The following is a 14780-nucleotide window of genomic DNA, read 5'->3' on the forward strand; positions in this document are numbered from 1 at the left end:
GAAGAACTCTGTCAATGGCACTATCAACTGGAATATTAACTCCCAACTGAGTTAAGTGGTTATGATATCCAGACATTCTGAGTATATGTTCACTGACAGAACTATTCTCCTCCATCTTGCAGCTGTAGAACTTATTGGAGACTTCATATCTCTCAATCCGGGCATTTGCTTGAAATATTAACTTCAACTCCTGGAACATCTCATATGCTCCATGACGTTCAAAACGTCGTTGAAGTCCTGGTTCTAAGCCGTAAAGCATGGCACACTGAACTATTGAGTATTTATCGGCTTTGCTCTGCCAGACCTTCATAACATCTGGCGTTGCTCCTGCAGCGGGTTTGGCACCCAGCGGTGCTTCCAGGACGTAATTCTTCTGTGCAGCAATGAGGATAATCCTCAAGTTACGGACCCAGTCCGTGTAATTGCTACCATCATCTTTCAACTTTGCTTTCTCAAGGAACACATTAAAATTCAACGGAACAACAGCACGTGCCATCTATCTACAATAACATAGACAAGCAAGATACTATCATGTACTAAGTTCATGATAAATTTAAGTTCAATTAATCATATTACTTAAGAACTCCCACTTAGATAAACATCCCTCTAATCATCTAAGTGATCACGTGATCCATATCAACTAAACCATAATCGATCATCACGTGAAATGGAGTAGTTTTCAATGGTGAACATCACTATGTTGATCATATCTACTATATGATTCACGCTCGACCTTTCGGTCTCAGTGTTCCGAGGCCATATCTGCATATGCTAGGCTCGTCAAGTTTAACCTGAGTATTCTGCGTGTGCAAAACTGTCTTACACCCGTTGTAGATGAACGTTTAGCTTATCACACCCGATCATCACGTGGTGTCTCGGCACGACGAACTTTGGCAACGGTGCATACTCAGGGAGAACACTTTTACCTTGAATTTAGTGAGAGATCATCTTATAATGCTACCGTCAAACAAAGCAAAATAATATGCATAAAGGATAAACATCACATGCAATCAATATAAGTGATATGATATGGCCATCATCATCTTGTGCCTTTGATCTCCATCTCCAAAGCACCGTCATGATCACCATTGTCACTGGCGCGACACCTTGATCTCCATCATAGCATTGTTGTCATCTCGCCAACTATTGCTTCTACGACTATCGCTACCGCTTAGTGATAAAATAAAGCAATTACATGGTGATTGCATTGCATACAATAAAGCGACAACCATATGGCTCCTGCCAGTTGCCGATAACTCCGTTACAAAACATGATCATCTCATACAATAAATATAGCATCATGTCTTGACCATATCACATCACAACATGCCCTGCAAAAACAAGTTAGACGTCCTCTACTTTGTTGTTGCAAGTTTTACGTGGCTTCTACGGGCTGAGCAAGAACCGTTCTTACCTACGCATCAAAACCACAACGATAGTTTGTCAAGTTAGTGATGTTTTAACCTTCTCAAGGACCGGTCGTAGGCACACTTGGTTCAACTAAAGTTGGAGAAACCGACACCGCCATCCACCTGTGTGCAAAGCACGTCGGTAGAACCAGTCTCGCGTAAGCGTACGCGTAATGTCGATCCGGGACGCTTCATCCAACAATACCGCTGAACCAAAGTATGACATGCTGGTAAGCAGTATGACTTGTATCGCCCACAACTCATTTGTGTTCTACTCGTGCATATAACATCTACACATAAACCTGGCTCGGATGCCACTGTTGGGGAACGTAGTAATTTCAGAAAAAAAATCTACGCACACGCAAGATCATGGTGATGCATAGCAACAAGAGGGGAGAGTGTCGCCCACGTACCCTCGTAGACCGTTAAGCGGAAGTGTTATAACAACGCAGTTGATGTAGTCGTATGTCTTCACGATCGACTGATCCTCAGCACCGAACGTATGACACCTCCGCGTTTAGCACACGTTCAGCTCGGTGACGTCCCGCAAACTCACAATCCAGTAGAGCTCGAGGGAGAGTTTTGTCAGCACGACAGCTTAGTGACGATGTTGATGAAGCTATCGTTGCAGGGCTTCGCCTAAGCACCGCTACGATATAACCGTGGTGGATTATGGTGGAGGGGGGCACCGCACATGGCTAAGAGATCAACAGATCAATTGTTATCTGTCCAAGGGGTGTCCTCCTCCCCGTATATAAAGGAGGGAGGGGAGGAGGGGGCGGCCAAGGAGGAGGAGGCGCGCCCAAGGGGGGCAATCCTACTCCAAGTAGGATTCCCCCTTCTTTCCTAGTCCTAGTAGGAGAGGGGAAGGAAGGGGAGGAGAAGAAGAAGGAAAGGGGGGCCGGCCCCCTAGTCTAATTCGGTTTGAGCTAGGGGGGCCGCACACCCCTAGCTGGCCGCCTCTCCTCTTCCTCCACTTGGGCCCATAAGGCCCAATAACCCCCCGGGAGGTTCCGACAACCTCTCGGTTCTCCGGTATTTATCTGATAACCCCCGGAACTCATCCGGTGTTCGAATATAACCTTCAATATATTGATGATGTCTACTACACAACCTTCTTCTTGTAGACGTTGTTGGGCCTCCAAGTGCAGAGGTTTGTAGGATAGTAGCAAATTTCCCTCAAGTGGATGACCTAAGGTTTATCAATCCGTAGGAGGCGTAGGATGAAGATGGTCTCTCTCAAGCAACCCTGCAACCAAATAACAAAGAGTCTCTTGTGTCCCCAACACACCCAATACAAGGGTAAGTTTTATAGCTGCACTTGTTCGGCGAAGAGATGGTGATACAAGTGGTATATGGATAGTAGATATAGGTTTTTGTAATCTGAAAATATAAAAACAGCAAGATAACTAATGATAAAAATGAGCATAAACGGTATTGCAATGCTAGGAAACAAGGCCTAGGGTTCATACTTTCACTAGTGCAAGTTCCCTCAATAATACTAACATAATTGGATCACATAACTATCCCTCAACATGCAACAAAGAGTCACTCCAAAGTCACTAATAGCGGAGAACAAACGAAGAGATTATGGTAGGGTACGAAACCACCTCAAAGTTATTCTTTCCAATCAATCCGTTGGGCTATTCCTATAGGTGTCACAAACAGCCCTAGAGTTCGTACTAGAATAACACCTTAAGACACAAATCAACCAAAACCCTAATTTCACCTAGATACTCCAATGTCACCTCAAGTATCCGTGGGTATGATTATATGATATGCATCACACAATCTTAGATTCATCTATTCAACCAACACATAGAACCTCAAAGAGTGCCCCAAAGTTTCTACCGGAGAATCACGATGAAAACGTGTGCCAACCCCTATGCATAGGTTTATGGGCGGAACCCGCAAGTTGATCACCACAACATACATCAAGTGAATCATGTGGTATCCCACTGTCACCACAGATACGCACGGCAAGACATACATCAACTGTTCTCAAATCTTTAAAGACTCAATCCATTACAAGAGAGTAGAGGGGGAGGAGAAACATAAGATCCAACTATAATAGCAAAGCTCGCGATACATCAAGATCGTGCCAAATCAAGAACACGTGAGAGAGAGATCAAACACATAGCTACTGGTACATACCCTCAGCCCCGAGGGAGACTACTCCCTCCTCGTCATGGAGAGCACCGGGATGATGAAGATGGCCACCGGAGAGGGATTCCCCCCTCCGGCAGGGTGCCGGAACGGGTCTAGATTGGCTTTCGGTGGCTACAGAGGCTTCTGGTGGCGAAACTCCCAATCTATTATGTTCTCAGATGGTTTTAGGGTATATGGAGATATATAGGCGGAAGAAGTACGTCAGGGGGGGCACGAGGGGCCCACGAGGGTGGAGGGCGCGCACCCCTACCTCGTGGCCTCCTCGAAGCTTCCCTTACGTGCACTTCAAGTCTTATGGGCTTCTTTCCTTCCAAAAATGGGTTCCATGAAGTTTTAGGTCAATTGGACTCCGTTTGGTTTTCCTTTTCTTTGAAACCCTAAAACAAGGTAAAAACAGAAACTGGCACTGGGCTCTGGGTTAATAGGTTAGTCCCAAAAATGATATAAAAGTGTATAATAAAGCCCATAAACATCCAAAACAGTAGATAATATAGCATGGAGCAATCAAAAATTATAGATACATTGGAGACGTATCAGCATCCCCAAGCTTAATTCCTGCTTGTCCTCGAGTAGGTAAATGATAAAAACAGAATTTTTGATGCGGAGTGCTACTTGGCATAATTTCAATGTAATTCTTATTAATTGTGGCATGAATATTCAGATCCGAAAGATTCAAGACAAAAGTTCATATTGACATAAAAATGATAATACTTCAAGCATACTAACTAAGCAATTATGTCTTCTCACAATAACATGGCCAAAGAAAGTTCATCCCTACAAAATCATATAGTTTAGTCATGCTCCATTTTCGTCACACAAGAATGCTCTCATCATGCACAACCCCGATGACAAGCCAAGCAATTGTTTCATACTTTAGTAATCTCAAACTCATAAACCTTCACGCAATACATGAGCGCGAGCCATGGATATAGCACTATGGGTGGAATAGAATATGATGATGGGGGTTATGTGAAGAAGACAAAAAAGGAGAAAGTCTCACATCAACGAGGCTAATCAATGGGCTATGGAGATGCCCATCAATTGATGTTAATGCAAGGAGTAGGGATTGCCATGCAACAGATGCACTAGAGCTATAAATGTATGAAAGCTCAACAAAAGAAACTAAGTGGGTGTGCATCCAACTTGCTTGCTCACGAAGACCTAGGGCACTTGAGGAGGCCCATTGTTGGACTATACAAGCCAATTTCTATAATGAAAATTCCCACTAATATATGAAAGTGACAAAACAAGAGACTCTCTATCATGAAGATTATGGTGCTACTTTGAAGCACAAGTGTGGCAAAGGATAGTAGCATTGTCCCTTCTCTCTTTTTCTCTCAAATTTTTTTATTTTTTTATTTTTTATTTGGGCCTTTTCCTTTTTATGGCCTTTCTCTCTCTTTTTTGGGCCTTCTCCTTTTTTATGGCCTTTCTCTTTTTTTATTCCTCACTTGGGGCAATGCTCTAGAAATTGATGATCGTCACACTTATATTTACTTACAACTCAAGAATTACAACTCGATACTTAGAACAAGATATGACTCTATATGAATACCTCCGACGGTGTACCAGGATGTGCAATGATGCATGAGTGACATGTATGAAAGAATTATGAACGGTGGCTTTGCCACAAATACTATGTCAACTACATGATCATGCTAAGCAATATGACAATGATGAATGTGTCATGATGAACTGAATGGTGGAAAGTTGCATGGCAATATATCTCGGAATGGCTATGGAAATGCCATAATAGGTAGGTATGGTGGCTGTTTTGAGGAAGATATAAGGAGGTTTATGTGTGAAAGAGTGTATCATATCACGGGGTTTGGATGCACCGGCGAAGTTTGCACCAACTCTAAATGTGAGAAAGGGCAATGCACGGTACCGAAGAGGCTAGCAAGGATGGAAGGGTAAGAGTGTGTATAATCTATGGACTCAACATTAGTCATAAAGAACTCACATACTTATTTAAAAAATATACAAGTAATCAAAAACCTCAGCACTACGCGCATGCTCCTAGGGGGATAGATTGGTAGAAAAAGACCATCGCTCGTCCCCGACCGCCACTCATAAGGAAGACAATCAAATAACACCTCATGTTTCAAATTTGTTACATAACGTTTACCATACGTGCATGCTACAGGACTTGCAAACTTCAACACAAGCATTTCTTAAATTCACAACTACTCAACTAGCACGACTTTGATATTATTACCTCCATATGTCAAAACAATCATCAAGCATCAAACTTCTCTTAGTATTCAAAACACTCATAAGAAAATTTTACTAATCTTGAATACCTAGCATATTAGGATGTTAAGAAAATTACCATGCTATTTAAGACTCTCAAAAATAATCTAAGTGAAGCATGAGAGTTCATCTATTTCTTCAAAATAAAACTACCACCATGCTCTAAAAAATATAAGTGAGGCACTAGAGCATCGACAAACTACTCCGAAAGATATAAGTGAAGATCAATGAGTAGTTGAATAATTATGCAACTATGTGAAGACTCTCTAACATTTAAGAATTTCATATCTTGGTATTTTATTCAAACAGCAAGCAAAATTAAAGAAAATAAAATGACGCTCCAAGCAAAACACATATCATGTGGTAAATAAAAATATAGCTCCAAGTAAAGTTACCGATGAATGAATACGAAAGAGGGGATGCCTTCCGGGGCATCCCCAAGCTTAGGCTCTTGGCTATCCTTGAATATTACCTTGGGGTGACTTGGGCATCCCCAAGCTTAGGATCTTGCCACTCCTTATTCCATAGTCTATCGAATCCTTACCCAAAACTTGAAAACTTCACAACACAAAACTTAACAGAAAACTCGTAAGCTCCGTTAGTATAAGAAAATAAATCACCACTTCAAGGTACTGTAATGAACTCATTATTTATTTATATTGGTGTTTAACCTAGTGTATTCCAACTTATCTATGGTTTATAAACTATTTTACTAGCCATAGATTCATCAAAATAAGTAAACAACACATGAAAAACAGAATCTGTCAAAAACAGAACAGTCTGTAGTAATCTGTAACTAACGCAAACTTCTGGAACGCCAAAAATTCTAAAATAAATTTCTGGACGTGAGGAATTTATCGTTTAATCATATTCAAAAAGAATTAACTAAATATCACTTTCCAATAAAAAATGACAGCAATTCTCGTGAGCGCTAAAGTTTCTGTTTTTGACAGCATGATCAACAAGAGTTTCCCTAAGTCTTCCCAAAGGTTCTACTTGGCACAAACACTAATTAAAAGCATAAAACCACATCTAAACAGAGGCTATATGAATTATTTATTACTAAACAGGAACAAAAAGTAAAGAACAAGAATAGGATTGGGTTGCCTCCCAACAAGCGCTATCGTTTAACGCCCCTAGCTAGGCATGATGATTTCAATGATGCTCACATAAAAGATAAGAATTGTAACATAAAGAGAGCATCATGAAGAATATGACTAGCACATTTAAGTCTAACCCACTTCCTATGCATAGGGATTTTGTGAGCAAACAACTTGTGGGAACAATAATCAACTAGCATAGGAGGGTAAAACAAGCATAACTTCAAAACTTTAAGCACATAGAGAGGAAACTTGATATTATTGCAATTCCTACAAGAACATATTCCTCCCTCATAATAATTTTCAGTAGCATCATAAATGAATTCAACAATATAACTATCACATAAAGCATTCTTTTCATGATCTACAAGCATAGAATTTTTATTACTCTCCACATAAGCAAAATTCTTCTCATTCGGGATAGTGGGAGTATCATAAGAGACTTGGATACTATAAATTGTTTCCACATTAAAGGGGTAATGTTCAGAAAAGGGGTTACCATAATCATGACAAGTTTTATAAATATAATCCTCACTACTTTTTATAGCATATGTATCATCACAATAATTGTCATAAGTAGGAAGCATGTTATTATCATTATATATTTGCATATCAAAACTTGGGAGACTAAAACTATCATCTTCATTAAACGTAGCATCCCCAAGCTTGGGAAAAACATTAATTGTAGCAAATATATTCTCAAAAACATCATCTTCATCAAACATAGAATCCCCAAGCTTGGGCCTTTTCATATCATAAGCATAATCACTCTCATAATTAATAGTATGGATAGCACCAATAGTATAGCAATTATCATATTCTTCCAAGCAAGTGCCAAAAAGATTTTCAAGATCATAAGAGGTATCATTATCTTCCACCATTATATTTTCATGAGGCACAATAGTAATAGGAGCAGCACTATTTGGGAGAGATATCTTTTTACCTCCCTTCATTTTTCTTTTCTTCTTCTTCACCACATCATGTGTGGGTTCAATCCTCTTTTTGGAGCTCCTTATTAATGAGATTGGTTGAATAGGAGGCTCCTCCTCGTTACCTGATTCATCATAAGAAATAATAGGAGGGTATTGGGAAGCCTCTTCCCTTTCATTAGTATTCTCTTCATCTTCTATTTGTTTTCTTTTCTTTATGTAGTTGGCAATATAAGGATTTTCAATACAATTCACCGCATAATACATATAAATTTCCTCTAGATCAAAATGAAGAACTCTATCAAGGGAAAATTTTGGAATATCCTTAGTTATACGTTTCATTTCTTCATAACCCAAGAGCAAACTAAGTTCATTATGATGTGCAAGGTAAATCAAGTCATCACAATTTTTGGACATGATACGATCATGAAACAATTTGCATTGGGTATTGAAATGATCATGTTCATTGCAAAGCTCACAAGTATGGCCAATATAATTTAAATTTTCAGCACATTCATCTAGCCTTTCTTACAACAATTTAGTTTCTAAGTACTTATGCCTCTTGCAATATTATCTTCCCTAATTGGTGTGTGCGTACAAACCCAATGCACTCCACAAAAATTGACATGTTTATAGGATACATTTTCATCATAACTAGTGCAATCATCATTAGTATCATGGATATTCAAAGAATTCGTACTAACAACATTGCAATCATGCTCATCATTCACATATTTAGTGCCAAACATTTTATAGATTTCTTCTTCTAGCACTTGAGCACAATTTTCCTTTCCATCATACTTACGAAAGATATTAAAAAGGTGAAGCGTATGAGACAAACTCAATTCCATTTTTTTATAGTTTTCTTTTATAAACTAAACTAGTGATAAAACAAGAAACTAAAAGACTCGATTGCAAGATCTAAAGATATACCTTCAAGCGCTAACCTCCTCAGAAACGGCGCCAGAAAAGAGCTTGATGTGTACTACACAACCTTCTTCTTGTAGACGTTGTTGAGCCTCCAAGTGCAGAGGTTTGTAGGACAGTAGCAAATTTCCCTCAAGTGGATGACCTAAGGTTTATCAATCTGTAGGAGGCGTAGGATGAAGATGGTCTCTCTCAAGCAACCCTGCAACCAAATAACAAAGAGTCTCTTGTGTCCCCAACATACCCAATACAATGTTAAGTTGTATAGGTGCACTAGTTCGGCGAAGAGATGGTGATACAAGTGGTATATGGATAGTAGATATAGGTTTTTGTAATCTGAAAATATAAAAACAGCAAGGTAACTAATGATAAAAGTGAGCATAAACGGTATTGCAATGCTAGGAAACAAGGCCTAGGGTTCATACTTTCACTAGTGCAAGTTCCCTCAACAATACTAACATAATTGGATCACATAACTATCCCTCAACATGCAACAAAGAGTCACTCCAAAGTCACTAATAGCAGAGAACAAACGAAGAGATTATGGTAGGGTACGAAACCACCTCAAAGTTATTCTTTCCAATCAATCCGTTGGGCTATTCCTATAGGTGTCACAAACAACCCTAGAGTTCATACTAGAATAACACCTTAAGACACAAATCAACCAAAACCCTAATGTCACCTAGATACTCCAATGTCACCTCAAGTATCCGTGGGTATGATTATACGATATGCATCACACAATATCAGATTCATCTATTCAACCAACACATAGAACCTCAAAGAGTGCCCCAAAGTTTCTACTGGAGAATCACGACGAAAATGTGTGCCAACCCCTATGCATAAGTTCATGGGCGGAACCCGCAAGTTGATCACCAAAACATACATCAAGTGAATCACGTGGTATCCCATTGTCACCACAGATATGCACGGCAAGACATACATCAAGTGTTCTCAAATCTTTAAAGACTCAATCCGATAATATAACTTCAAAGGGGAAACTCAATTCATTACAAGAGAGTAGGGGGGGAAGAAACATCATAGGATCCAAATATAATAGCAAAGCTCGCGATACATCAAGATCGTATCACGTCAAGAACACGAGAGAGAGAGAGAGAGAGAGAGAGAGAGAGAGAGAGAGAGAGAGAGATCAAACACATAACTACTGGTACATACCCTCAGCCCCGAGGAAGAACTACTCCCTCCTCGTCATGGAGAGCACCGGGATAATGAAGATGGCCACCGGAGAGGGATTGCCCCCTCCGGCAGGGTGCCGGAACGGGTCTAGATTGGCTTTCGGTGGCTACAGAGGCTTCTGGCGGCGGAACTCTTGATCTATTGTGTTCTCGGATGTTTTTAGGGTATATGGAGATATATAGGCGGAAGAAGTACGTTAGGGGGCCACGAGGGGCCCACGAGGGTGGAGGGCACGCCCTAGGGGGGTGGGCGCGCCCCCCTACCTCATGGCCTCCTCGAAGCTTCCCTTACGTGCACTTCAAGTCTTCTGGGCTTCTTTCCTTCCAAAAATGGGTTCCGTGAAGTTTCAGGTCAATTGGACTCCGTTTGGTTTTCCTTTTCTTCGAAACCCTAAAACAAGGTAAAAACAGAAACTGGCACTGGGCTCTAGGTTAATAGGTTAGTCCCAAAAATGATATAAAAGTGTATAATAAAGCCCATAAACATCCAAAATAGTAGATAATATAGCATGGAGCAATCAAAAATTATAGATACGTTGGAGACGTATCAATCGATCTTTACGTCTCGACCATTTAGAGACTCCTCGTCATGTCCGTGATCATATCCGGGACTCCGAACTACCTTCGGTACATCAAAACACAAAAACTCATAATACCGATCGTCACAGAACTTTAAGCGTGCGGACCCTACGGGTTCGAGAACTATGTAGACACGACTGAGACACATCTCTGGTCAATAACCAATAGCGGAACCTGGATGCTCATATTGGTTCCTACATATTCTATGAAGATCTTTATCGGTCAAACCGCATAACAACATACGTTATTCCCTTTGTCATCGGTATGTTACTTGCCCGAGATTTGATTGTCGGTATCTCAATACCTAGTTCAATCTCGTTACCGGCAAGTCTCTTTACTCGTTTCGTAATGCAACATCCCGCAACTAACTCATTAGTCACATTGTTTGAAAGTCTTATAGTGATGTGCATTACCGAGAGGGCCCAGAGATACCTCTCCGACAATCGGAGTGACAAATCCTATTCTTGATCTATGCCAACTCCACGAACACCATCGGAGACACCTGTAGAGCACCTTTATAATCACCCAGTTACGTTGTGATGTTTGGTTGCACACAAAGTGTTCCTCCGGTATTCGGGAGTTGCATAATCTCATAGTCATAGGAACATGTATAAGTCATGAAGAAAGCAATAACAGTAAACTTAAACGATCAAGTGCTAAGCTAACGAAATGGGTCAAGTATATCACATCATTCTCCTAATGATGTGATCCCGTTGATCAAATAACAACTCATGTCTATGGCTAGGAAACTTAACCATCTTTGATCAATGAGCTAGTCAAGTAGAGGCATACTAGTGACACTATGTTTGTCTATGTATTCACACATGTATTATGTTTCCAGTTAATACAATTCTAGCATGAATAATAAACATTTATCATGAAATAAGGAAATAAATAATAACTTTATTATTGCCTCTAGGGCATATTTCCTTCAGCTCTTAATCCCACCATCGAGCGATCACGGAGAAGAATTTAGTTGTTGCACCAATGAGAAGCGGTCTGAAGCGAAGATCATCGAGTTGCAACCTTCATCCCGTGCAAGATACACCGCACGACAAAGGGCCATTCCAGAGCAGGTGTCCTAGAGAAAGATTCACAGCATGCCACGACACACTGTTGTCTTAATTCAGTGCGACAACTCCTGCACCTAGCTTGCCTAGATTGGGAAGAATGGCAACATCAGACATGAAATATAAGGTACCTGATGATGGCGGAGATCATGAAGTGTTTGAAGCCGGGGTCTCACGTCTATGCTCAGGAAACGGTTTTAAGAGGTGTTGCACAATCAGGTCTACATAAGTCATGATCTTGAAGGTTGTACGACGTGGATGAGGCTCCTCCTCATTATTACTAGCTGAATTGCACGCCTCCTGGATGTGCCAGATAGTCACAGTCATCATCGTGGACTTCAGATCGTTGGCCTTCAAGAGGAATTCAAATAGCCAGTCCCTTGGAGAAGTAAACTTCGAATGACATAGCGTAATACCAAAGGATTGCTTCACCTGCACCCAGATCTCCCGAGCAAACTGACATAACAAAAGGGAATGCTCGATACTCTCAGTCCCGCCGCAGAAACAACACAGGTCCAACGCGGAAACATGGCAGCGCTAGAGTTGGACACCCGAGGGAAACCAATCATGTGCAAGCCTCCACTTTCATCTTGTTCGGTGCCTTTATTGACTAAATGGCCTTCCAGCTCCTTCTGCAACAACACAGTCTGATGCCATGTCATGACCAATAGCACTCTGAGCTTGCTAGAACCGGGAAGATCGAGCGAGATTGTAGGCCGATCGAACCGAGTACTCGTCAAACATGGTGTGAGGCAATATAGCATAATCATCACCTCCATGTTGGCTAACAGGAAGCCGCATAATCTCATAAGAAATATCTACATGGAAAGAAGAAAGCGCCAACCGTGCCCTCATTCTAGGTGCCAAGATCACCATATAGGAGGCACCGAACAATAGCATTCGTCGGGATCGAGGATACTGATTGGAGCGGGTGTGGCGGCATGGAGGGAGTCCAGTGGTCACCGATGATTCTAACCTTATACCGCTGCCAATGCCCCATTGGACGCCACGTTTGAGAAGCTCTTGGCCAAACAAGATATCGCACCAAGTATAAGAAGTTGATCTTGGGGCCTCGGCATGCCAGGAATCTCCTTGAGGGAAGTATCTACCCTTGAGAACTCGTGCACACAGGCAGTCAGACAAAGAGAGAATCTGCCAGCCCTGCTGCCCGAGCATGGCCTGGTTAAACAAGGCCATGCCGTGGAACGCCATATCGCCAAGAGCCTTAGGAGTTGCCAGCCACTCCCAAGACCGCGAGTGCAACTTCTTCTTTCCGCCCCCCCACCACCACCACCACCATCACTGATCTACAATAATCTGCCGAAATCGCCCACAAGTGGATATTGGGAACTGAAAGCAGCTCTTACATAAGTCAGGATTGCCTAGATAATAGATTTGAACAAAGTATCTTTGCTAGCACGAGATACAGGGCGATCCGACCAGGCGTGCATACGTTGTCAAGCGTGTAATAACTGCATGTGTAAGGGGCTATGCTCCTTTGGGATTTTTTTTGCTTTTCAAGCCACTTGGTCAAACAACAACACCAACTTATGAAAATTCCAACTAGGGCATGAGCTATCTTATTACATGATAGAGGGCTAAACATTCCATGCTCGACAGCAAATTGCACATTCCTCGTTGCCCTGCAGCATAAATGCATAATCACACTACTGTGAAGACATGCTTTAGTATCCTCCTTACACGCACCAGATCCTCCATTTCAAACTAACCGAAGCTCTAAGTTTTATCCTAAATTTATCAAACATCTTTGAGTTCTACTTTTGTCCTATATGTGCAAACGAACGTGAGGACACATTCCATGCTTTTTGCAGGTGTCCGGCGGCTAGGGCGCTTTGGCACGCCATGGAAAAGGTCTGGGTGCTTCCCGACATCAACAAGATCATCAACACTAGCTTAGAGAGGCTATTGGGGGTCCTCGCCGTCATACAGGAGAATGAAAACCGATGCCTCCTAATGCTCCTCTAGCAGTGCTGGCATGTTCACAATGAGGTCATGCATGAGAATCCAACACCACACATTGAGGCATGTTGATGATTCCTTTAGAGCTATTCGTCTCCCTTCTCGGCATTCAACAATTCCTGCAAGGAGATTTCGGGAAAGGGAATATGTCAATCCACCTGGGTGCAACACCAAGGCCATTATCACATATGAAGGAGAAGCCTAACCATCCAACCAAGTGGCAACCCACCACCTAGGTGAATGAAACTAAATGTCGATGTAGATTTCTCGTGGAATGACGACAGTGGGGTGCAGGAATGATACTTCGAGATGAAGAGGGCCACACCATTTTCTCTTCCTACTGGTACTCGATCACATGCTCTAGTGCTCTTAAAGGTGAAGTTTCTATGTGTTTGGAGGCATCGCCCGTTATTGCCGACATGATCCGAGACACTTCTATGAACTGCATGCCCGTTGCGCACTCTCTTCAGTGAAATCAAACGCTTCCTTCATTCGGGTAAGGAGCATAAGATAGAAGATGTTAGGAAAGAGATGAAATGTAAGCCATTGCCTATCTAGACTAGGGTGATCCCACCTCCCCCTCCCCCGTATGGAAGGTTGGCTGCTTTCGGGTTAGAAGGATATTGTTAAACTCTGTTCGGATTACACCCTTCAAATAAAAGATATCTCCATCTCCATTCGCAAAAAACTTGACTATGGAAAATATACAAAATGAAAAAAAAATAGTTATATACAAAAATATGTTTATAATAGAACTATTTTTTGCCACAAAAAGGAAGTAATTTGGTTGTGTGCATGTTGACATATTTTTCTATCAATGTGGTCAAACTTAAAGACATTTGTTTAGGACAAACCTAAAACTTAAATTATTTGCAATGGAGGAAATAGTTTACTCACGTCAAGTATTTTTTTCCTCGAAGAACCAGTTCTTACCCATTGCCACGACTACTGCTTTGGATTCATGTTCCTCGCTCCTTCACCCACGTAATAGGTTAGATCGCCTCAATGTTAATTCTCTTTATTCCACATCATTCTCGTGTCGACCACTAATGTAGACGATCACAATCTTAGGCTCTAGTTTGTGGCAAGCTTGGTCTTGCAACAGTGAATTCCTCACAATAAGGAGGAATACGACCAAGTTAAGAAAGGCAGTGACACTTTTTGGGAA

Source organism: Triticum aestivum, chromosome 3A (genome assembly GCF_018294505.1).
Source record: "Triticum aestivum cultivar Chinese Spring chromosome 3A, IWGSC CS RefSeq v2.1, whole genome shotgun sequence".
In the NCBI taxonomy this organism is placed as follows: domain Eukaryota; kingdom Viridiplantae; phylum Streptophyta; class Magnoliopsida; order Poales; family Poaceae; genus Triticum; species Triticum aestivum.